Source organism: Rhinoderma darwinii, assembly GCF_050947455.1.
Source record: "Rhinoderma darwinii isolate aRhiDar2 chromosome 5 unlocalized genomic scaffold, aRhiDar2.hap1 SUPER_5_unloc_48, whole genome shotgun sequence".
NCBI lineage: Eukaryota > Metazoa > Chordata > Amphibia > Anura > Rhinodermatidae > Rhinoderma > Rhinoderma darwinii.
This window is the reverse complement of record NW_027461807.1, coordinates 468,657-491,223: the sequence shown is the minus strand read 5'-3', so window position 1 is coordinate 491,223 and position 22,567 is coordinate 468,657. Positions and strand designations below refer to the sequence as shown.

General features: G+C 47.3%; 3 non-coding genes and 2 pseudogenes across 3 annotated transcripts; all 5 read left to right on the top strand.

Annotated features, from left to right (window-relative positions):
• The first annotated feature begins 1,126 nt into the window (after positions 1–1,126).
• On the top strand, positions 1,127–1,314 carry LOC142695648 (U2 spliceosomal RNA). The gene has a single exon (XR_012863735.1). It is a non-coding gene; the product is annotated as a U2 spliceosomal RNA (small nuclear RNA).
• A 1,316-nt stretch (positions 1,315–2,630) lies between these two features.
• Positions 2,631–2,700, top strand: LOC142695735 (U2 spliceosomal RNA; annotated as a pseudogene).
• A 6,420-nt stretch (positions 2,701–9,120) lies between these two features.
• Positions 9,121–9,308, top strand: LOC142695647 (U2 spliceosomal RNA). Its single transcript, XR_012863734.1, has one exon. It is a non-coding gene; the product is annotated as a U2 spliceosomal RNA (small nuclear RNA).
• Positions 9,309–15,509: 6,201 nt separating this feature from the next.
• Positions 15,510–15,712, top strand: LOC142695662 (U2 spliceosomal RNA; annotated as a pseudogene).
• Positions 15,713–22,369: 6,657 nt separating this feature from the next.
• Positions 22,370–22,567, top strand: LOC142695712 (U2 spliceosomal RNA). Its single transcript, XR_012863767.1, has one exon. It is a non-coding gene; the product is annotated as a U2 spliceosomal RNA (small nuclear RNA).

The following is a 22,567-nucleotide window of genomic DNA, read 5'->3' as shown; positions in this document are numbered from 1 at the left end:
AGGTGGGAAGGGTATACCCGACATTCCCACTCTGCTGCGGATCGCTTTTGCATGTGACTGTGTTCGTAGGACTCTGAGGACAGCAAACGGCTCTGCGGGCAAGGCCATGTCCCGCTACTTCCTCCTTCCCCTCTGGCGAGGTTTTGGCTGGGACAAGTGGGACAGCTCCTTCCCTTACAACTGGCACGCTCCCTGGTTCTACGGAGATGTTGTCCGGTTTGTGAGGGAGCATCAACTGGAGGGTCTTAAGCCCGACTTGTGGAAACCTAAGACGATCCACAAGCACATCAGAGCAAAGGACTCACTGGAGTTTGTTCCAGGGCTTCATGCCGACACGTTGGAGACTGTTTGGACTAACGTGTCATCTGGCAGGTTGACCAATGGGCACAAGGACATTTCATGGATGGCCATCCAGGGAGGACTGCCTCTTAGGTCATTCATGCATGCCCGCAACCTGTGCAAGACCCGGTACTGCCCCAGGTGCCCCTTCACGGAGGAAACATCTTTGCACATTTTCTGGCAGTGCCCCTTTGCACAGGGTCTGTTGAAAGCCTTGGAACATGAACTCAAGGACTCAGTAACCAGGAACAGACTGTCGTACCGCTCGGTACTTTATGGACTATTTCCTGGGAATACCACGGATGGAGCAATCCAGGAAGCCTGGCGCCTTATGAACTGCTTTAAGGACGCTATATGGTTTGCCAGGAACCGTCTGATTTTGCGGAGAGAGAGTGTGTCCGTCCAGGACTGCCGCAGGCTGATCCACAGCCTGCTCAGAGACTATTCCACCTGGGACAGCCCGGACGTCGATGAGGAGGAGGACTGATACTCCCCTTCCCCCCACTCTCCCTTCTTGTGTGTTGTCTTTCAATAAAGCTTCGGGCCTGTGATTTCCCCCCTTCCCTATCCCCTCCTACCCACTCCCCTACCCCATCACTTGTCTGAAATGCTTTGTTGTTTGGCGTTAGTGAATGCAAGAATGTTAGTGTAGCATGTGGTGTAATGTATAGCATAGGCTAGCCTGTACTGTGTATTATACTGTCATGTTATGTTTGACGACTGTTATTATTTATTATTTGCTGCTTCATGGCTTGCGCTGCGTCGCAGTAATGTTTGTATGATGACGATTGATTGTCAATAAAGCAATTTTCAATCAAAAAATCTGTTCTTATCAGTTTAATATCTGATACGTCCCCTATCTGGGGACCATATATTAAATGGATTTTTAGAACAGGGAGATGGAAATAGAGCTTGCTCTGTCCACTCCACGCATTGACCTGGTATTGCAGTATTTCCAGGACCGGTGCACCCTTCCCTTATGTGTTGACTAAAATCAGATTCCAAAAGTGCTATTTGTGTTTGCTATTGTTTTTGTCTTTCTGATGGGATCTCCCCTTTTAATCCCATTATTTCAACACCTGTTGGACAATGCATGAGTGATAATGAGCTCATTGATTAAATGCAATTAATGAATAGATTGCCACCTCTTGTTTTGTGTCGTCTGTGTGTCTGTGTTTCCGGCATTTCACATTGGAACAGCTCATTCACCTTCCTTGTCTTCTCTCCGCCCTCCCTTTTAGGTAAGTTAAAGAGCTGCACCTGAGCCAGCCACTGATTGATTGATTGATTGATTGATTGATTGATTGATTGATTGATTGATTGATTGATTGATTGATTGATTGATGCAGCACAACAGTCAAATAGTGGAGTGGAGTAGGGGAACAGCAAACAGCCAATAAAGCAGCCCGCCCGCTCGCCTGCCCGCCACAATGGACCTACCTGTGTACACTACATGGATGTGATGGAATGTACTGTCGTCCCTACATTTCAAGAAGAAGTAAGAATTGCAGTTGCAACAAAGCCTTGCTTGCCTACAAAGAGAGCAGCAATTTGGATTTGTTACTATGTTACCTAGAAGAATAACAAACTGTGCAAGGATGGAGGTTGTAGGAGCAAGGAGAACAAGTTGTCTGTAAAGTTGGTGGATGCCTATTTTCCATTTTGCAGTCCCTTGTCTCCCTCTTGTGGCCTCCTGGAGGCAACTAGCTGTGCAAAAAAAAGACAGCCTGGCGGCCGGCTGTTGCAGTGTTGCCCTCTCAGGCAACACTGAGTGACTGACTGAGCCTCACCGTCTTATATAAAGTTCAGACGGAACTTTGCACGTGTCATAGTGGAGCCCTCAGGATTCCAGAGCCAGCTTTCTGACATCATAATGGGGCCTCAGAGATAAAAGCCTGGGCCCAGGCAGTGTTGGTCAGTGCTGCTCAGCAGGCAGCACCGGACTGGACTGGATTAAAGCTGATACAAGGTGTGAAGGAACAAGGGGTGGCTGTGGGCATGCACTTGCTGCCGCTGCCAGTGTTTATCTGCATGGCAGCAGGGCATTTGGGCGTTGCCAGGAAGGCGTTTTTATGTAGATTCCTCCTCTTTCAGCACTGCATTGTGGTGCAAGCAAAAGAAGCAAATCCTGTCTGGCTTCCTCTCCGGCCTTTATTCACCTCCCGCTTAGTAGCTGTAAATGTGTGTGAGCCTGCAGGGCCCCATGGAATTGCCTAGAAGTAGGCTGAATCGCTGCAAGGGGTGAACAGCAGTATGGGACAGGCTCGGGCAACGGCCGGCCCATTCGGGTTATCGCTTCTCGGCCTTTTGGCTAAGATCAAGTGTAGTACCTGCTCAAGCTGAGGTTAGTAATCATCCCTGCCGGTGGTACGTGGGCCATCGTAGGGGGATGACAGAACGCCGAGGTGAGGGCAGGGAACCACAACGGTCATCGCTCTGGTGTACGCATTTGGTTTAAAGGTACCATTTGTAGGTGACCAGGCGACCGCCGGATCGAGGTCAGGAGGTCGGGTAGTTTGAAAGCCCGAGTTGCTATGTGCCCCAGGGCTGGTGACCCTGGGGTGCCCTAACTCACTGGGGGTGGGATCCCACTGAGTGAAGGCACACTTGCACGCACTCTTCTTTCACACTTTTAAGCACACACCTTTATTCTCCCGGCCTTCTGGCTGGGAGATGAGGAATTTTTATATACCTGGCGGATGTCCAGGCTGTATCACAGCGCACATCCACTTATTTAATTTTGTTTTTCACTGTGTGTTTGTCACGTTTGTCACAAGGATTTTGGGATGCGGTGCCCTTTTGGGACCCTCCTGAGGTCTAGGGGGAAAATGTGTGGCCTTCTGGTTCCTTTTTCCCCTGCAACCCGGCCTCCCTTCTTCGGAGGGGAGGTGCAACTAGGATGCAGGCTCCTAGGTGGACACTGGGGTGGCAGCCCAGGTAGAAGCCTAGGAGTGTGTTTGGGTCTCCCTAAGCTTCGGCGAGGGGGGACCATCGATCCTTGATCCTCTAGGCCTATGGTTTGGAGGGTCAGGGAATGGTTATGCGGGGCCTCTCTCTTTTAAGAGAAGGGCTGCGATAGACCGCATCCTTGTGCACTTTTTGTGTGGCACCTCTGCACTTTTTATGCACTTGGGTGATAGAAAGCACGACTCGGGCTTTAAAAAAAAAAAAAAAAAAAAAAATCTGTTCTTATCAGTCCTTGTAAGGATAGATAGCTCGGAGAACCACTGGGGGCTATAAACACTAGCTTAGCGATCCAAGAGCGTTCCAGACGAAGCCGGCGACGAACTGCGGAGAAGAACCAGCGAAGACGACGATCCAGAAGGGAGAAGCCGCCATCGAGGAAGAAGCTCCGGGAGATCGCTGCCGGGAAGAAGAAGGAGAACTTCGGAGAAGAGCCGCTGCTGAAGGGGATCTTCGAAGAAGCTCGGCCGCAGAAGAAGAAGCTCGACGAGGAACCGCTGCGGAAGAAATTTCGTGGAAGAACCTCGGCCAGCAAGGAGAAGATTTGCATAGCTCCGCCCCCTTCGGGAAAGAGCTATCGAAGATCCTCCCCAAGCGACAGGAACAGCTGGAAGAAGCCATGGCCTCAACCAGCAACCCTGCCACCCAGAAGGAGAAGGCTGATGGACCAGGTGAGCCGGCCCAGGCCAGGACATCTCCTCCTGAAGCCTCCTCAAGCCAACAGGCCACCAGGAAGCCGAACCAGGCTGCTCCAACCCTGGAGCCCTGGATGAAGCAGACGGTGGCCCTGAAGCTCAAGGAGGTGGACGGGAGAGTGCCGGACATGACGGAAGAAGTGTTCTGCCAGAAGATGCTCCTGGATCAGGGCTTCGCTAAGCCGGAGACCATCAGTATCCAGGCCTTCATGACCGGGATGTTCTTCGTGACCTTCGCTTCGATCAACATCTGCAGAAGGTACTGGGAGATGGTGAAAGCGGCGAGGCCTGAATCCCCTTTCTCTCGCTTTGTGGGCAACTGCCCTGTCCAAAGAGAGGAAAGGCGGGTGACGGTCTCAATGCGGAACCCACACACCCCCGGCAAAGACATCACCACGCTCCTGAAGCGGTTCTGCACAGTGGTGAGGGAACCCACCCACATCCTGAACGGACTCGGCTTCTGGACTGGCAAGTGGTCGGTAATCGTCCGACTGAACAAGGATTCGAGCGCGGAAGACGGCCTCCAGCACCTGCCCCAGTCATTCTCGCTGGGCAACTCCTACGGCCTCATCTATTACCCGGACATGCCGCAGATCTGCAGGAGATGCAGCAAGAAGGGTCATTCGGTGAAGGACTGCAAGGAGGACGCCTGCAAGAACTGCCGGGTAACAGGACACGAGACCAAAGACTGCCCGAAACGGACAATGTGCAACCTCTGCGGACAAGCAGCCCACTCTTACAAGGACTGCCCGAAGAGGGATCGATCCTGGGCAACTGTAGCAGCGAAAGCTCCAGCCAGAGGGAACCCCGCCCCAGCCAGAGCTCCAGCGGCACAGAAGACCGGGAAAAAGAAGGATGGTAAGAAGACGACAGTCCCCCCCCCCCTCTCCCGGCCCTCCCTCGCCCTACCCTTCCCACCCTCCCTCGCCCGGCCCTCCCCACCCCCCCGTCCCCAACCCCTGTCACCCCCACTGAGGCTCTCACCTTCTCCTACCCACCCATCTCAGTGGTCCTGTCACCTGCACCTCTCCCAACCCAGCCTCCCTTCTCCCCAGCTCCAGCAGCACTAACATCTTCCCCTCCAGCTGCTGGAGTCCTCTCCCTGGAGGATTTTCCCCCTCTTGTCTCCTCAGGTGCCATCCAGAGGAAGAGAAAGGTGAGGGACAGCCCAGCTGCTGAGTCCTCAAAGCGACAAGTCGTGGAAATCTGCGAAGATTCCCTTGCGCAGCAGGAGGAAATGGAGCAGATGGTGGAGGAACTCGTGTCTGAACCTGAGGTCATCGACTTCACAACAGACATCCAGGTGGCTACAATCCTGGAACAATTTCTGTCAGAGGGCCTGCTGGATCTTTCGGACCCGCCAGGCGAGGAGGATCCGCCCGACCGGACTGGTAACTAAGGTGTATCGTTTGCACTAACCTTCTTTATTCTCCCCCATGGCTGCTAAACTTAACATCTTTAGCCTCAATGTGAGGAGTGTTAGAGATAGGACTAGATGTCAGATGGTGCTAACTTTTCTTTCCAAGCAGTCGAGTGATGTATTTATGCTGCAGGAATGTACTCTCCCCTCTTCCAGGTCATACCATCATCTGGCCAGGCAGTGGACCCATGGCCCGTCCTACTGGTCTGGTGGGGGCGACTGTAAGTCTGCAGGGGTTGCCATCCTGATTAGGGGAAGCGTATTTACTGTTGACTCTGTCCAGGAGCTCGCCTGCGGCCGCTTGTTGGTCGTAGACGGTTCCTGGGCAGGAGAGCCGATTAGGCTCATCAACGTATACGCTCCCCCTATGAAGGCTGAGCGCCTGGAACTATTCCAGACCCTGCGGACCCAGCTCGCCACCACTAGGGCAGTGGTGATGGCCGGGGACTTCAACTGCCCCATCGAAGAGGATGGACGAAGTTCCGGCACTTCAATCAAACTGGATGTCAGTTCCAAACTGCTTATCGAGATGGTAACCGAAGCATCCTTGCAGGACGTTGTGGGCTCCATGGGGATCGGCTCTGTGAACTATTCATGGAGCCGACCCGATGGCTCACTTCGTTCTCGGATTGACTTTGTGTTCACCTCCCGGGCAGTCAAGCAGCATGGGCACTCCATGATCCCCTGCTTCTTCTCTGACCACAGGGCCATTCTCTTCCAGGGTGCCATCGGCCACGGTTTTCCTCCCGGCCCTGGCTCCTGGAAGCTGAATTGTGCCCTGCTGGAAAGAGAGGAGGTACTGGCGGAACTTAGAGACGCCTATATTGTTTGGAGGAATGATAAAGTTTTCTTTGACAAAACCTGTGACTGGTGGGAATATGTTAAAGTTGAATTTCGTTGTTTCTTTCAGGCAAAAAGTCGTCAACAGGCGTGTGAGAGGAAGAGAGACTTCAGAGAGATGCAGCGTCAGCTGCGATCCCTGCAAGACCTCCTTCAATGCGGCTGGGACGTCAGGAAGGAGCTGGAGGAAGCCAAAAAGGGCCTGAAAAGGCACTTTGAGGAGGAATCCAAGCGAATTGTCTTTCGTTCCAAGGTGGAGAACCTGGAGAAGGGTGAGAAATGTAACTCGTTCTTTTTCAGGAAACTCCATGCCGGCCACACGCCCCTGAAGGAACTCCGAGATGAGACCGGAAACATGCATTCTGGGAAGAAGGAGGTGATGGGAGTCGTCACAGACTACTACCGAAACCTCTACTCCCGGAAAACCACTGACCCCGAAGCCGCCGATAAATTCCTGTCAGGTATCACTAATCATCTTGATCCTGCAGGTACGGAGGCTATGGATGTACCCCTGACGGTGGAGGAACTGCTCTCTGCCGCTAAATCCTTCAGACCCGGCAGGACCCCGGGCAGTGATGGTCTCCCAGCAGAGCTCTATGTAGCGCTGGGGGACTTGATCTGTCCGGACCTGCTGGAGCTCTATGAGGAGATGGTGGTGGAGGGTAGAATGCCACCGTCCTTGAGAGAAGGCATGATCACGATCTTGTATAAGCGGAAGGGGGAGAGATGTGACCTGAAAAACTGGCGCCCCATCTCTCTCCTGAACGTGGACTACAAGATCCTCGCCAAAGTATTGACCAACAGACTGAAGGTTGTCATCGGACAGATCATCGGATCGGACCAAACCTGCGGCATTCCTGGCCGCAGGGTGGCCGACAGTCTTGCCCTGGTGAGGGACACGGTGCATTACATGCAAAGCCGCCGTACACACGCGGCCCTGGTCAGTCTGGATCAGGAGAAGGCTTTTGACCGGGTCTCTCACGAATTCATGGGTAAGGCTCTGCGTAGGCTGCGGCTTGGCAGGTTGTTCTGTTTGTATGTTAACCTGATGTATTGCGACATTTACAGCTCGGTGCTGGTGAACGGCTGGAAGACTGACCCCTTTCCTGTATCGTCGGGGGTTAGACAAGGCTGTCCTCTTTCACCTCTCCTTTTTGTTTGTGTTATAGAGCTCTTCGCAGAGGCTATCCGGCAGAATGGAGAGATCAGAGGGATCACCGCACCAGGTCCAGGACACTTCGAGGTCAAATGCTCGCTGTACATGGACGATGTGACCGTCTTCTGCGCTGACCAGAGTTCGGTGACTGCACTCGTCCAGACCTGTGAGGAGTTCGGACGCGCTTCAGGGGCAAAAGTCAACTGCGGGAAGTCGGAAGCCATGCTCTTCGGAAAGTGGTACCTGCCTTCTCCTGCCTCCTTCCCGTTTACTATCAAGCCGGACTTCATCAAAATTCTGGGAGTCTGGTTCGGTAAGGAAGGTGCAGCCCTAAAGTCGTGGGAAGAACGCTTGGCCAAAGTCAACCAAAGGATCGGACTGTGGAGCCTCAGACAACTCACTATTGAGGGCAAAGCAATGGTCCTGCGTAACGAAGTCTTGCCTGTGCTACAATACACTGCACAGGCATGGCCCCCTCTTGCCACCGTCTCGAGGGCCATTACCAGGACTGTGTTTCGCTTCATCTGGGGCTCGAAAATGGACAGAGTAAAGCGGACTGTCATGTACAAGGAGCCCCGCAAAGGTGGGAAGGGTATACCCGACATTCCCACTCTGCTGCGGATCGCTTTTGTATGTGACTGTGTTCGTAGGACTCTGAGGACAGCAAACGGCTCTGCGGGCAAGGCCATGTCCCGCTACTTCCTCCTTCCCCTCTGGCGAGGTTTTGGCTGGGACAAGTGGGACAGCTCCTTCCCTTACAACTGGCACGCTCCCTGGTTCTACGGAGATGTCGTCCGGTTTGTGAGGGAGCATCAACTGGAGGGTCTTAAGCCCGACTTGTGGAAACCTAAGACGATCCACAAGCACATCAGAGCAAAGGACTCACTGGAGTCTGTTCCAGGGCTTCATGCCGACACGTTGGAGACTGTTTGGACTAACGTGTCATCCGGCAGGTTGACCAACGGGCACAAGGACATTTCATGGATGGCCATCCAGGGAGGACTGCCTCTTAGGTCATTCATGCATGCCCGCAACCTGTGCAAGACCCGGTACTGCCCCAGGTGCCCCTTCACGGAGGAAACATCTTTGCACATTTTCTGGCAGTGCCCCTTTGCACAGGGTCTGTTGAAAGCCTTGGAACACGAACTCAAGGACTCAGTACCCAGGAACAGACTGTCGTACCGCTCGGTACTTTATGGACTATTTCCTGGGAATACCACGGATGGAGCAATCCAGGAAGCCTGGCGCCTTATGAACTGCTTTAAGGACGCTATATGGTTTGCCAGGAACCGTCTGATTTTGCGGAGAGAGAGTGTGTCCGTCCAGGACTGCCGCAGGCTGATCCACAGCCTGCTCAGAGACTATTCCACCTGGGACAGCCCGGACGTCGATGAGGAAGAGGACTGATACTCCCCTTCCCCCCACTCTCCCTTCTTGTGTGTTGTCTTTCAATAAAGCTTCGGGCCTGTGATTTCCCCCTTCCCTATCCCCTCCTACCCACTCCCCTATCCCATCACTTGTCTGTAATGCTTTGTTGTTTGGCGTTAGTGAATGCAAGAATGTTAGTGTAGCATGTGGTGTAATGTATAGCATAGGCTAGCCTGTACTGTGTATTATACTGTCATGTTATGTTTGACGACTGTTATTATTTATTATTTGCTGCTTCATGGCTTGCGCTGCGTCGCAGTAATGTTTGTATGATGACGATTGATTGTCAATAAAGCAATTTTCAATCAAAAAATCTGTTCTTATCAGTTTAATATCTGATACGTCCCCTATCTGGGGACCATATATTAAATGGATTTTTAGAACAGGGAGATGGAAATAGAGCTTGCTCTGTCCACTCCACGCATTGACCTGGTATTGCAGTATTTCCAGGACCGGTGCACCCTTCCCTTATGTGTTGACTAAAATCAGATTCCAAAAGTGCTATTTGTGTTTGCTATTGTTTTTGTCTTTCTGATGGGATCTCCCCTTTTAATCCCATTATTTCAACACCTGTTGGACAATGCATGAGTGATAATGAGCTCATTGATTAAATGCAATTAATGAATAGATTGCCACCTCTTGTTTTGTGTCGTCTGTGTGTCTGTGTTTCCGGCATTTCACATTGGAACAGCTCATTCACCTTCCTTGTCTTCTCTCCGCCCTCCCTTTTAGGTAAGTTAAAGAGCTGCACCTGAGCCAGCCACTGATTGATTGATTGATTGATTGATTGATTGATTGATTGATTGATTGATTGATTGATGCAGCACAACAGTCAAATAGTGGAGTGGAGTAGGGGAACAGCAAACAGCCAATAAAGCAGCCCGCCCGCTCGCCTGCCCGCCACAATGGACCTACCTGTGTACACTACATGGATGTGATGGAATGTACTGTCGTCCCTACATTTCAAGAAGAAGTAAGAATTGCAGTTGCAACAAAGCCTTGCTTGCCTACAAAGAGAGCAGCAATTTGGATTTGTTACTATGTTACCTAGAAGAATAACAAACTGTGCAAGGATGGAGGTTGTAGGAGCAAGGAGAACAAGTTGTCTGTAAAGTTGGTGGATGCCTATTTTCCATTTTGCAGTCCCTTGTCTCCCTCTTGTGGCCTCCTGGAGGCAACTAGCTGTGCAAAAAAAAGACAGCCTGGCGGCCGGCTGTTGCAGTGTTGCCCTCTCAGGCAACACTGAGTGACTGACTGAGCCTCACCGTCTTATATAAAGTTCAGACGGAACTTTGCACGTGTCATAGTGGAGCCCTCAGGATTCCAGAGCCAGCTTTCTGACATCATAATGGGGCCTCAGAGATAAAAGCCTGGGCCCAGGCAGTGTTGGTCAGTGCTGCTCAGCAGGCAGCACCGGACTGGACTGGATTAAAGCTGATACAAGGTGTGAAGGAACAAGGGGTGGCTGTGGGCATGCACTTGCTGCCGCTGCCAGTGTTTATCTGCATGGCAGCAGGGCATTTGGGCGTTGCCAGGAAGGCGTTTTTATGTAGATTCCTCCTCTTTCAGCACTGCATTGTGGTGCAAGCAAAAGAAGCAAATCCTGTCTGGCTTCCTCTCCGGCCTTTATTCACCTCCCGCTTAGTAGCTGTAAATGTGTGTGAGCCTGCAGGGCCCCATGGAATTGCCTAGAAGTAGGCTGAATCGCTGCAAGGGGTGAACAGCAGTATGGGACAGGCTCGGGCAACGGCCGGCCCATTCGGGTTATCGCTTCTCGGCCTTTTGGCTAAGATCAGAGTTTATTGCTCTGGTCTTGGTCAGGGGGTGCGGGTTTTCCCTTGGGAGGAACCAGAGTGGTGATCGTTCTGTGATCGTGGATCGGCAGGTATAGTCAGCATGGATGCAGCAAGGACAACACCAGTGGAGAGAACCATTCGAATTAAGGTAGACCCAAGTGATTCTGGTAAGAACACCATTGAATTTGTTGGAAGGAAGCTGGTGGTCGACATGGCAGGTATCCCTCTTTATAAATTATTCTGTGTGCAAGAAAACAGAAAGCAAGGATTGTATGATGTGTCCTTTCAAGAAGAAAATGACTGTTTAAATTTCTATGAAGCCTTAAAAGTGAATGCTAACTGTGAGGTTTTGAAAAATGTCTCTTTTGTGCCTCTATTTGCTATGGGAGAGAGGGTACTATTTGTACACGTCTTCAACCCATTTACCCAGCTGGACTTAATCAAGAACTTTCTGAGTTTATATTGCACCAGTGTGAAAGGGGGAACCAAAATGACCAGCTCATTGAAAGTGTTCAATGGAACTTATAAATTTTTCGTCCAGTTTAAGCTGGACCCGGATTGTATTGGTGGAGTTAAGAGCCCTCCGTTGTCCTTTTCCATTGCTGGCTATAGAGGATATTTGTATTATCAAAATATGCCAAAATTTTGCCGGTTCTGTCACCAGTTTGGTCACACTAAGGAGTGCTGCCCTGGGGTGAAGGTGTGCAGGAATTGTAAGATGGCTGGACATGAGGCAGGTGCATGTACGGAACCCCGATCGTGTGATTTGTGTGGTGAAGTGGGGCACCTGTATAGAGATTGCCCAGTGGGCAAGAAGAGAAAGGAGAAAGAGGAAAAGGAAAGAGAGGCACAGAGACAGAAGAATATCCAGAAGCAAGAGGAAGCCAATGAGAGGTTAAGGATAGAAAGGGAGGTGGAGGAGCAAAGGCAGAAAGAAATCCTTGATGCAATATTGGCTGAGGCTGAGCGAGATAGCACGCAGGTGCAGGCAATTGAGGAAACTTTCATTGAGGACATGCCAAGCCCTGTGGTAGAAGAATCTCAGAGGATATCAGAATGGTCTTCCTCTGGAGTGTTGAGTCCAGTGAGAGAAGTGGAGATGTCTTTTCGCCCACAGAGAGTGGGGAACTTTCCAAAAAAACAGAGAATTGAAGTGGTGGAGACGCAAAGTGTGGAGACGGCGAACGCCTTTCAGGCATTGTTTGAGCCGAACATGGAGTATGAGACTAGTGAAGAAAACTCTCCCGGGCCTTTAACCCGGAAAGTTTGAGGGTTCTGCTTTGTGTTTTTTCACCTTTTTCTGCCTAGGGCAGTTATAAAATGTCGTTTAAAATTTTGTCTTCCAATGTCCGGGTGTTTAAAAACCGGGCCAGGAGAGCAGCCATTTTGGAGGAATTGTCTTTCAGTGGAGCAGATTTAATTTGTGTGCAGGAGTGTGGGATAGAGTATATAGTTAAGCAGGAGGAGTGGGGTTTTGGTGCAGCAATATGGTCATGTTCTAGTCACAATAGAAATGATGGTGTGGGGGTTTTGGTTAGGAGTAGCAGGGTGGAGGTTTGTAGCTACACAGTGATTGAGGAGGGGCGGTGCCTGTTAGTGGTTATAAAAGTATGTGGTGTGAATGTGCGTGTAATTAATGTGTATGCGTCTGCAAAAAAGGAAGAGAGAGTGGAGTTGTTTGAGAGAATTAAACTGTTTTTGCCAGGTAGGGAACATATTGTGTGGGTGGGGGATTTTAACTGTGATACTAGAGGGGATTTGGATGTGTCTGGGAATGTGCTAAAGTCTGTACTCACTGATTTTGGATTGAGGGATGTAGTACACCTGTGTGGTGTTAACCCTATAGTAGATACTTATTATGCGGATAGTGGGAGACACAGTAGTAGAATTGATATGATTTTCGTTTCTAAGGGGGTGATGGGTAAGGGATATATGCAAATGAAGGTAGGATATTCTGATCACGAGTGCATTAAGTGTGAGTTGGTCTGGGATGAGGATTGTGGGAGTGGGAGGGGTTTATGGAAATTGAATGTGAGTTTGTTGGATGATGAGAGTGTTTGTGGAAAATATGTGGATACATATAGGTTTTGGTGTGAGAAAAAAGGTGATTTTGTGGATATAATAACATGGTGGGATTGGGTTAAAGAAAGAACACGTGTGCTTTTTAGAAAGGTTGGTTATAGGAAAGCTGTGGAGAGAAGGAAGAGGTATGAATGTTATAATATAAGGTTGAATTTTCTCCAGAAGGTTAAAAAGAGAGGTTGGAGTGTGGATGAGGAGATTGATTGTGTGAAAAATGAGATGAGGGAATGGTTGTTAGAAAAAGGTAGAAAGATTATGTATCAGTCAAAATTAGATAAATTGGAAAAGGGGGAAAAATGTTCTAGGTATTTTTTCAAAAAAGTAGTGGGGAAAAAGGAGGATTTGGTGAGAGTGTATGATAAAAATGGAAGGGTGGTGAAAGGAAAAGCAGTGTTTCCTGTGGTTGAAAGTTTTTATAAAGAATTGTATGCAGTGAAAGAGATTGATAGGGACTTGGAGGCTGAAGTGGTGAGTATGATTGAAAATAGGGTGGAAGTAATTGAATATGCAAATTTGATGAGAAACATTGAGGAGGATGAAGTAAAGAGAGTGTTGGATAGTATGGCTGTGAATAAGACCCCAGGGGATGATGGGTTACCGATGGAATTTTACATAAAAATGTGGGATGTGATTAAGGATGATGTGGTGCAAGTTTATAAATTTATGTGGGAGAATGGTAGGATGGTTGAAAGTATGAAAAGTGGGGTGGTGGTTTTGATTTATAAGAAAGGGGATGTGAATGATGTTAAAAATTGGAGGCCGATTACTTTGTTGAATGTGGACTATAAGGTGTTTGCTAAGCTGATTGCAAATAGGATGAGAGATGTGATTGGTCAGGTGGTTGGGGAGGAGCAAGTGTGTGGAGTGCCGGGGAGGAGGATTAGTGAGAATTTGTGTTTGCTGAGAGATGTGATATGGGATAGCATGGAGAGGAAACAAGTATTGAATGTTCTGTCAATTGATTTTGAAAAGGCTTTTGATCGTTTGGCGCATGATTTTTTATTTAGAGTTTTGGTAAGAATGGGTTTTCCTAGTGACTTTGTGAATGTTGTAAGAGTGTTGTATAAGAATGTGTATAGTAAGATTCTCATTAATGGATGGGTTGGTGGTGAGATAAGTGTGGGTTCCGGTGTGAGGCAGGGGTGTCCCCTGTCTCCGATTGCCTTTATTTGTGCGATTGAGCCTTTATTACAGATGTTTCGGAAGGATAAATGTATGAGAGGTGTGAAGATTCCTGGTTGTGGTGGGAAAGAAGTAAAAGTATTAGCATACATGGATGATGTGTGTGTGATTTGTGAATCCGATGCTGCGGTAAGGCGTGCTAAATTGTTAGTTGCTTTGTTCTGTGGGGCATCTGCATTTAGAGTAAATTGGGATAAGAGTGAATGTAAGAGGTTTGGGAACATTGGGAGGAGAGAAGATTTAGGTGTAAAATGTGTGGAAGGAGCGATTCAGATTTTGGGGGTGAAATTTGATGAAAAATTGGATGGGAATGAAAGTTGGGAGGATGTTGGTAAAAAGATTATTAAGAAAATGAATTTCTGGCGTTTGAGAGAATTGTCTTTTGCTGGGAAGATTCTTGTGATTAAAAGTGTGATTTTACCAATTTTGTTGTATGTTGCTTTTGTCTTTCCGCCAGGGTATATGATGCTGAGAAGATTGAATAGAGTGCTGATGGTATTTTTTTGGGGTTCTAAGATGGAGAGAGTGAAGAGAGAGACTGTGAGGAAAAGTGTAAAGAATGGGGGAATGGGGTTTCCTAATATTGAGGTATATTTGGGAGTGAATAGTGTGTTTGCAGTAAGAAGGATGATGGGAGGTGATTGGAAATTTGCATGTATGGTAAGATATCTGAGTGGGAGTGTGTTATGCAGATTAGGATGGATAGGGAGAGATTTAAGAGTGCCGTATGCACTTATATGTCCAAAGTGGTATCTGTATGTGGAAAAGTTTTTGAAAAGCTATGAGTTGTTGGGGAAGGGTGATGTGTTGAGAAATAAAAAAGAGATGTTGAGCTGTATTGAAGGAAAAGAAGTGCAGTGTCCTATAAATATGGTGAGAAGGGCGAATGTAGGGAGAGTATGGAAGAGTTTGGAAACAGATGGGATAACAAATAGACAGAAAGAGATTGTATGGCAAAGTATGCATGGAGCGTTGCCTGTGAGAGAGTTTCAAAGAAATCGTGGGATTGGGAGGAGTGAAGCATGTCCTAGAGTGGGGTGTGGAGGGTGTGAAAATATTTTACATTTATTCTGGAATTGTGATGTGGCTCAGGAAGTGTGGAAGGGTGTGAGTCCTTTGTGTAAAGAGGTGGTTGGGGTTAAAAAACTGTCGTTTGAGGTAATAATGTTTGGGTTGGGAATGTTAGATAGGAAAAAACAGAGGGTGTGGTGTATTATGTTAGCAATCATTAAAGAAGTTTTGTGGGATGTAAGGAATTTGTATGTCTTTAGAAGAAAGGAAGTGACGGTAGAAGGGTGTTTGAGGATGATTTTGGATAGAATGTATGTGGTATATTTGTCGGACAAGAAAAGGTTTGGGGAAGCAGATGCAGAGGGTATTTGGAAATTTTTGAAGTGGAGGTATGTAGTTAAAGTATAAATGGTGGGTGGAGTGAAGGGTTTAGACTAAGGTGATGGGATTGTATGCCTTTTTGTTTAATTGTAAATGTAAATAAATATGTTTAAAAAAGAAAAATCATTGACCCGATGATGAGCTTAAAGAAACGCACTAAATACAGAGTGTACGTTTGGTGAAAGTGTTTGAGGTGCAAAAAATATAATGAACTTATATTTTTACCTCTGAGGGTTAAAAAAAAAAAAAAAAAAAAAAAAAAAAATCTGTTCTTATCAGTTTAATATCTGATACGTCCCCTATCTGGGGACCATATATTAAATGGATTTTTAGAACAGGGAGATGGAAATAGAGCTTGCTCTGTCCACTCCACGCATTGACCTGGTATTGCAGTATTTCCAGGACCGGTGCACCCTTCCCTTATGTGTTGACTAAAATCAGATTCCAAAAGTGCTATTTGTGTTTGCTATTGTTTTTGTCTTTCTGATGGGATCTCCCCTTTTAATCCCATTATTTCAACACCTGTTGGACAATGCATGAGTGATAATGAGCTCATTGATTAAATGCAATTAATGAATAGATTGCCACCTCTTGTTTTGTGTCGTCTGTGTGTCTGTGTTTCCGGCATTTCACATTGGAACAGCTCATTCACCTTCCTTGTCTTCTCTCCGCCCTCCCTTTTAGGTAAGTTAAAGAGCTGCACCTGAGCCAGCCACTGATTGATTGATTGATTGATTGATTGATTGATTGATTGATTGATTGATTGATTGATTGATTGATTGATGCAGCACAACAGTCAAATAGTGGAGTGGAGTAGGGGAACAGCAAACAGCCAATAAAGCAGCCCGCCCGCTCGCCTGCCCGCCACAATGGACCTACCTGTGTACACTACATGGATGTGATGGAATGTACTGTCGTCCCTACATTTCAAGAAGAAGTAAGAATTGCAGTTGCAACAAAGCCTTGCTTGCCTACAAAGAGAGCAGCAATTTGGATTTGTTACTATGTTACCTAGAAGAATAACAAACTGTGCAAGGATGGAGGTTGTAGGAGCAAGGAGAACAAGTTGTCTGTAAAGTTGGTGGATGCCTATTTTCCATTTTGCAGTCCCTTGTCTCCCTCTTGTGGCCTCCTGGAGGCAACTAGCTGTGCAAAAAAAAGACAGCCTGGCGGCCGGCTGTTGCAGTGTTGCCCTTTCAGGCAACACTGAGTGACTGACTGAGCCTCACCGTCTTATATAAAGTTCAGACGGAACTTTGCACGTGTCATAGTGGAGCCCTCAGGATTCCAGAGCCAGCTTTCTGACATCATAATGGGGCCTCAGAGATAAAAGCCTGGGCCCAGGCAGTGTTGGTCAGTGCTGCTCAGCAGGCAGCACCGGACTGGACTGGATTAAAGCTGATACAAGGTGTGAAGGAACAAGGGGTGGCTGTGGGCATGCACTTGCTGCCGCTGCCAGTGTTTATCTGCATGGCAGCAGGGCATTTGGGCGTTGCCAGGAAGGCGTTTTTATGTAGATTCCTCCTCTTTCAGCACTGCATTGTGGTGCAAGCAAAAGAAGCAAATCCTGTCTGGCTTCCTCTCCGGCCTTTATTCACCTCCCGCTTAGTAGCTGTAAATGTGTGTGAGCCTGCAGGGCCCCATGGAATTGCCTAGAAGTAGGCTGAATCGCTGCAAGGGGTGAACAGCAGTATGGGACAGGCTCGGGCAACGGCCGGCCCATTCGGGTTATCGCTTCTCGGCCTTTTGGCTAAGACCAAGTGTATTTATACAGGAGGTTTTTAGTCAGAAGGTGCTCAGGTACCCTCTCTCTCGGCCTCGGGGGATCGTCCAGGTTCGCCTGGACTTCACCCCCGTGCTGCTATTTGGGAGAGAGGCTTAGTCCTGAGCAACGAGTTGCGATCCCCCCCCAGCCCTTTGGTAAGTCTCAGGACCCCATAGGGCGCAGCAATTGCTGTGCGGTTCGGCCTGGCCACGGAAATGGCAGGCGAGCCTGATGCGGTGCCGGTGTATGCCCGGCTAAGGAACTCTGCCCGATTTATCGTGGCAGAGGGTGGAGGCGGTCCACGTGGCGTAAAGTTCTTGGTCCACAAGATCTTGGAAGAACTACTGGCGGTCCACAAGAATGAGATTCTGGCTATCCAGGACTACCCGAAACGAGGAATTTTCGATGTCACCTTTATGGGAGAAGGAATCCTCCGTGATGCCATGGACCGAGCTGAGAGGAGAAAAGGTGAACTCGTGGTAGCGGGAGTCCAGGTAGTAGAACATGCCTTCGAAATTACGAAACTCGTGGTGATTAAAATGTACTCCCCATATGTGAAGGATATGGAAGTGGCAGCATTCTTAGCTGCCTACTTCAAGAATGTCAAACTGTTGGGGAGAGTTATGAACGAGTGTGGAGTGTGGACCGTCAAGTGGAAGTTCTTAGTAACATTGATAAAGGACCCCTCCACCCAAGAAACGAGATTACCACCGGCTCGTTTTAAAATTGGAAATGTGAATGGCGACCTCTATTTTTCAGGGATGCCAAACTTCTGCAGGGCCTGCGGTACCTATGGACATACCAGTTTTAACTGCGATGTCACCTGTAGAAACTGTGGAAGCAAAGAGCACAATATGAGAGAGTGCACACAAGAGAAAAAATGTAATTTTTGCCAAAAAACTGGTCATCTGTACTATTCTTGTCCCCATAGGTACCGAGGCGAAGAAAATGAGCAACCCGAGGCGCCCCCACGTGCTCCACCAGCAGACCAGTCCCACCCCCTGGGAGAGGAGCATGCCGGGGCAGCGAAGGAGCAGCGAGGCACCTGGGCTTCAGTGGTGCGAAGTAATGGAGCCAAAGCGGGTGCCTCGCGGCCAGCAACCTCTGAGGAAAGGATGGAGCCCAATGCCAAAGAAAAAAGGCAATCTAAGAGGAAGGCGGAAAAGGAGCAGGCCACCGATGATACTGGGGCATCCCAGAGGGCTGGTTGTCCAGTGGGTGCCGGGCCTGCTCCTGTACCTGGGTCTCAGGAGTCTGACTCCGAGCAGGAGAACTGGGTAGCGGTGGGTCCCCGAAAAAAGGGAAAACAGGAGCGTGCTGGTAGGAGGGAATCAGGGGAGGAGCAGATGGACACAACCGTGAAAAAAAGTGAGGCTCCTCCTAGGACCACCTCCTCGCCTGACCTGGTGAGGAGGGTGGGCACTGTTCCCTCCCAGATACCGGACACCCCGCCATGTGCGCAACCTCCCCCTCTAAGACGGCGTCATCAGAGCCTGGGGGGAGAGGCGGGGCCCTTGGGGGACCCACCCGAAATGGACCTACGTGGTCACCCAGTTGAGACCCAGGTGACGCTAGGCGAGATTGGGCTCCCCTTGTATGAGATAAGAGTTGCTGGCACGGCCCTCAGTGAAGGTAGTTCCTCTCCCTTTTCGTCCCTCTTTGCAGGCGATTCGGACGAGGGTGGGGATATGAGCGCAAACGAGAGTTCTGGTAATGCTGGTGGAGGAAATGTCTGATTTTAAGTTCCACGAATATTTATTATTTTAAAATCAAGACGCTATTTTAATCTCCACAATGTCAGAAGTAAAGGGAATCTCCCTCAACGTGAGGGGCGCCAAGTCCAAAGTTAGAAGGGTTGCTCTCTTCAGCTTTTTAGCTGGCCTGGCAGCCTCTGTTTTTTTCCTGCAGGAGTGCGGCATTCCCCATATGATGAAGTACCATAAATACCAAGAGGATTGGAAGTATGGTCCATCAGTCTGGTCTGGATCTAACGAGTCCAGATCAGCAGGGGTCGCCATTCTTTTTAAGGGAAACGTTTTAATCGATTTTATCCAAGAGATTCTTCCAGGACGTATTTTATTGGTTAAGGCTTTTATTGACGGTGTGAAATGGCAGTTTTTAAATTTTTACGGCTCACCAGATAAAAATGAAAGAGCAGAAATGTTAGCGATTTTACCTCTTTTTATTAACACGACTGAGCCTTTTATCCTCGCAGGTGATTTTAATTGTATCCTGAGGGGGGAACGCCGGCTTACCAGCGCTACAAGCAGAAACTATGACAAGACCTCTGGACTGCTCAAAGATATGGTGGGTGATTTTAAATTAAAAGACGTTTATAAAGAGTGTAACAGGAGCAGTCCAGAGGAAGCCGGCGTTACCTGGAGCAACGCCACCTGTAGCTCCAGGATAGATTTTATATTTTGTAATGAGAATCTACTGCCTTTTAAATGTGAAGTTTTAACCAATGTTTTTTCTGATCACAAGCTTTTATCATTTTATGTAAAGCGTGATTTTAATAACATTATTAGTAAAAAGTCCTGGAAGTTAAATGTTTCCCTTTTAGATGATCCACAGGTTTTTACAGATTTTATTGAATTTTACAAAGAGAGTAGGCGGGTGAGAGACACACGGGCTCCCATCACCGCATGGTGGGAGAAAATGAAAAGGAAAATAAAAGAATTTTTTATTAAAAAAAGCGTGGCGAAAGCTAGAGAGAAGCAAGCTTTTTTTAAAATTCTCAACACCCGCCTACAGACCCTGTACAAGATGAGAGAGCATGAGATAGAGGTACAAGACGACATCACCAACTTAAAAAAAGAGATAGCTCAGTGCCTGGAGCAGAAAGGTAAAGAAATTATATTTCGTTCTAAAGTACAGCACGTGGAAGAGAACGAGACCTGCTCCAGGTACTTTTTTAAGAAAATGAACAATAAAAAAGCTATTCTTAAAAATATTGATGGGGTGTCGGATGTACAGGGTCTTTTAAGTAAAGTTCATGAGTTTTATACTGACCTTTTTAATGAGAAAACTGTGGATCGTGATTTTATGCGTGACTCGCTGAAGGAGATTACCACTGTTTTAGACCCTGTCTCCCAGAATTTTTTATTGCAGGAACTGTCGGAGCAGGAGATTTTAGAGACAGTGAAGAGTTTTAAAGCAGGTAAAGTTCCTGGCCCGGACGGTATACCCAGCGAGTTTTATGTCAAATTTTATGATATTTTAAAAGATGATCTCTTAAACCTTTTTACCGAAGTCTTTCATTCCAAGATGCTGCCTAAGTCCTGGCGGAAGGGTGAGGTCTCCTTGCTATACAAGAAAGGTGACATCGCAGTTTTAGAGAATTGGAGACCAATAACCCTTCTGAATAGTGACTACAAAATAATGGCAAAACTATGCGCAAACCGTTTAAAAGCCATAGTACCCCACATCATACACTCTAACCAGGTGTGTGGGGTGCCAGGCCGCAGCATCTGGGATAATATTAATTTAATAAAAGATGCGATTGAAGACACAAAATCTAGAAACGGAAAATTAGCCATTTTATCCATAGATTTTCAAAAAGCTTTCGACCGAGTATCGCACTTTTATCTTTTTAAGGTTTTAGAGCGGATGGGTATACCTGAAGGTTTTTTATTATCTATTAAAGCCTTTTATAAAGATTGCACAAGCAAAATTTTAGTAAATGGTTTTAAGACACAGGACGTTCTTTTAAACTCTGGGGTGAAGCAGGGGTGTCCCTTGTCCCCACTGCTTTTCATATGTGCACTAGAGCCTCTGCTATGCGCAATACGCCGGGACAAACAGATACGTGGAGTCCCCCTGCCAGGGGGAGGCGGCATAGAGGCTAAAGCAGTGGGGTACATGGATGATGTGGCGATACTTTGTAGGGACACCCTCTCGCTTCAGAAAGCCCTAAAACAAATTGAGTTTTATTGCTGTGCTTCCGGTTTTAGAATAAACTTCAGCAAAAGTAATATTTTAAGCATAGGAAGCATGGTTTTTAGAGACGTACCCGTTCCTGTGTCAGATACTATTAAAGTTTTAGGTATCTCCTTCAGTGAGCACGACAATGGTTTTATAAGTTGGGACATGGTGGCGCAGAAGGTAAACAATAAAATTTGTATGTGGAATATGAGGAAACTCACTATGGAGGGAAAAATTTTAATCATAAAAATGGTCATTTTACCCCTCCTTTTATACACAAGCATGGTGTTCCCTCCCCCAACAGTTTTATTACGAAAAATAACAAAAGCATGTTTTACCTTCTTTTGGAGTTCCAGGATGGAGAAATTGAAACGAGAAACGGTAATAAAGTCCAAACCAAAGGGTGGCAAAGATTTTCCTGATTTTAATAGGTTTCTTTTAATTAAGTTCTTTAGTTTCTGTTTTAATTCCCTTTTTAAAGAGCACTATTGGTCTTACTTTTTACGTTTTAATACTGGGTTTTTTATGCGGAGGTTTGGTTGGTTCAACATAATTTTATCCTCACCATACGCTTTTAAATTACCAGCGAATTACGTAATTTTAGAAAAAATAGTGGCTCTCTTCAATTTAAAAGGGAAGACCGTGAACGAACTTAAAAACAGCAAGAAAATAATTAAAGACCTGAGAGAGAGCGAGACGGTCAGCAATGTAGAGAATTTTAATACGCAACGATGTGCTTTTATTTTCAAAATGGTTAATGTGTTTTATCTTTTTAATGCACAGATGGACCTGGCCTGGAGCTGCGTTCATCAATGTCTTCCATGCCGGGCATTCCAGTACAGAAGAGGATTCGCGAGGTCTGCCGTCTGCCCGAGGGAAGGCTGCCAGGCCGAGGAAACTATAAGACATATTTTTTGGACATGTGACTTTGCAAAACAATTTTGGAAAAAAATATTCCCTCTTTTGGTGAAGATGGCAGACCTAAAGGACTTAAACTATGAAGATATTTTATATGGACTTTTTGGATGCCCAACCGCGAGTCAGAAGATAATTGCATGGAAGACGATGAATTGCGCCAAAGAAGCTCTATGGAAGGCCAGGAACATCCTCCTTTTTAAGCACGACGTTTTATCGGTTGATGATGTTTTAGGTCTTTGTTTTAGTGAGATGTATATTTATTTTTTACTAGACAAAAAAAGGAATGCCACCCTTCTAAATAAATGGTTTGTGACTGACTGGAACTCCAAATAAATAAAGATTTGCCCCATGTCCCTCTACAAAAATTTTATGAAAATTTGATTTTACTATTGTTACAATGTAAAAATTCTTTGTATTTATCTATGTAACTGAAATGTGTTTTATTGTAAAATTGAAATTTTTATAAATAAATCATTGACACCCCCGCGAGGGGGTAGCCAACTGAAAAAAAAATCTGTTCTTATCAGTTTAATATCTGATACGTCCCCTATCTGGGGACCATATATTAAATGGATTTTTAGAACAGGGAGATGGAAATAGAGCTTGCTCTGTCCACTCCACGCATTGACCTGGTATTGCAGTATTTCCAGGACCGGTGCACCCTTC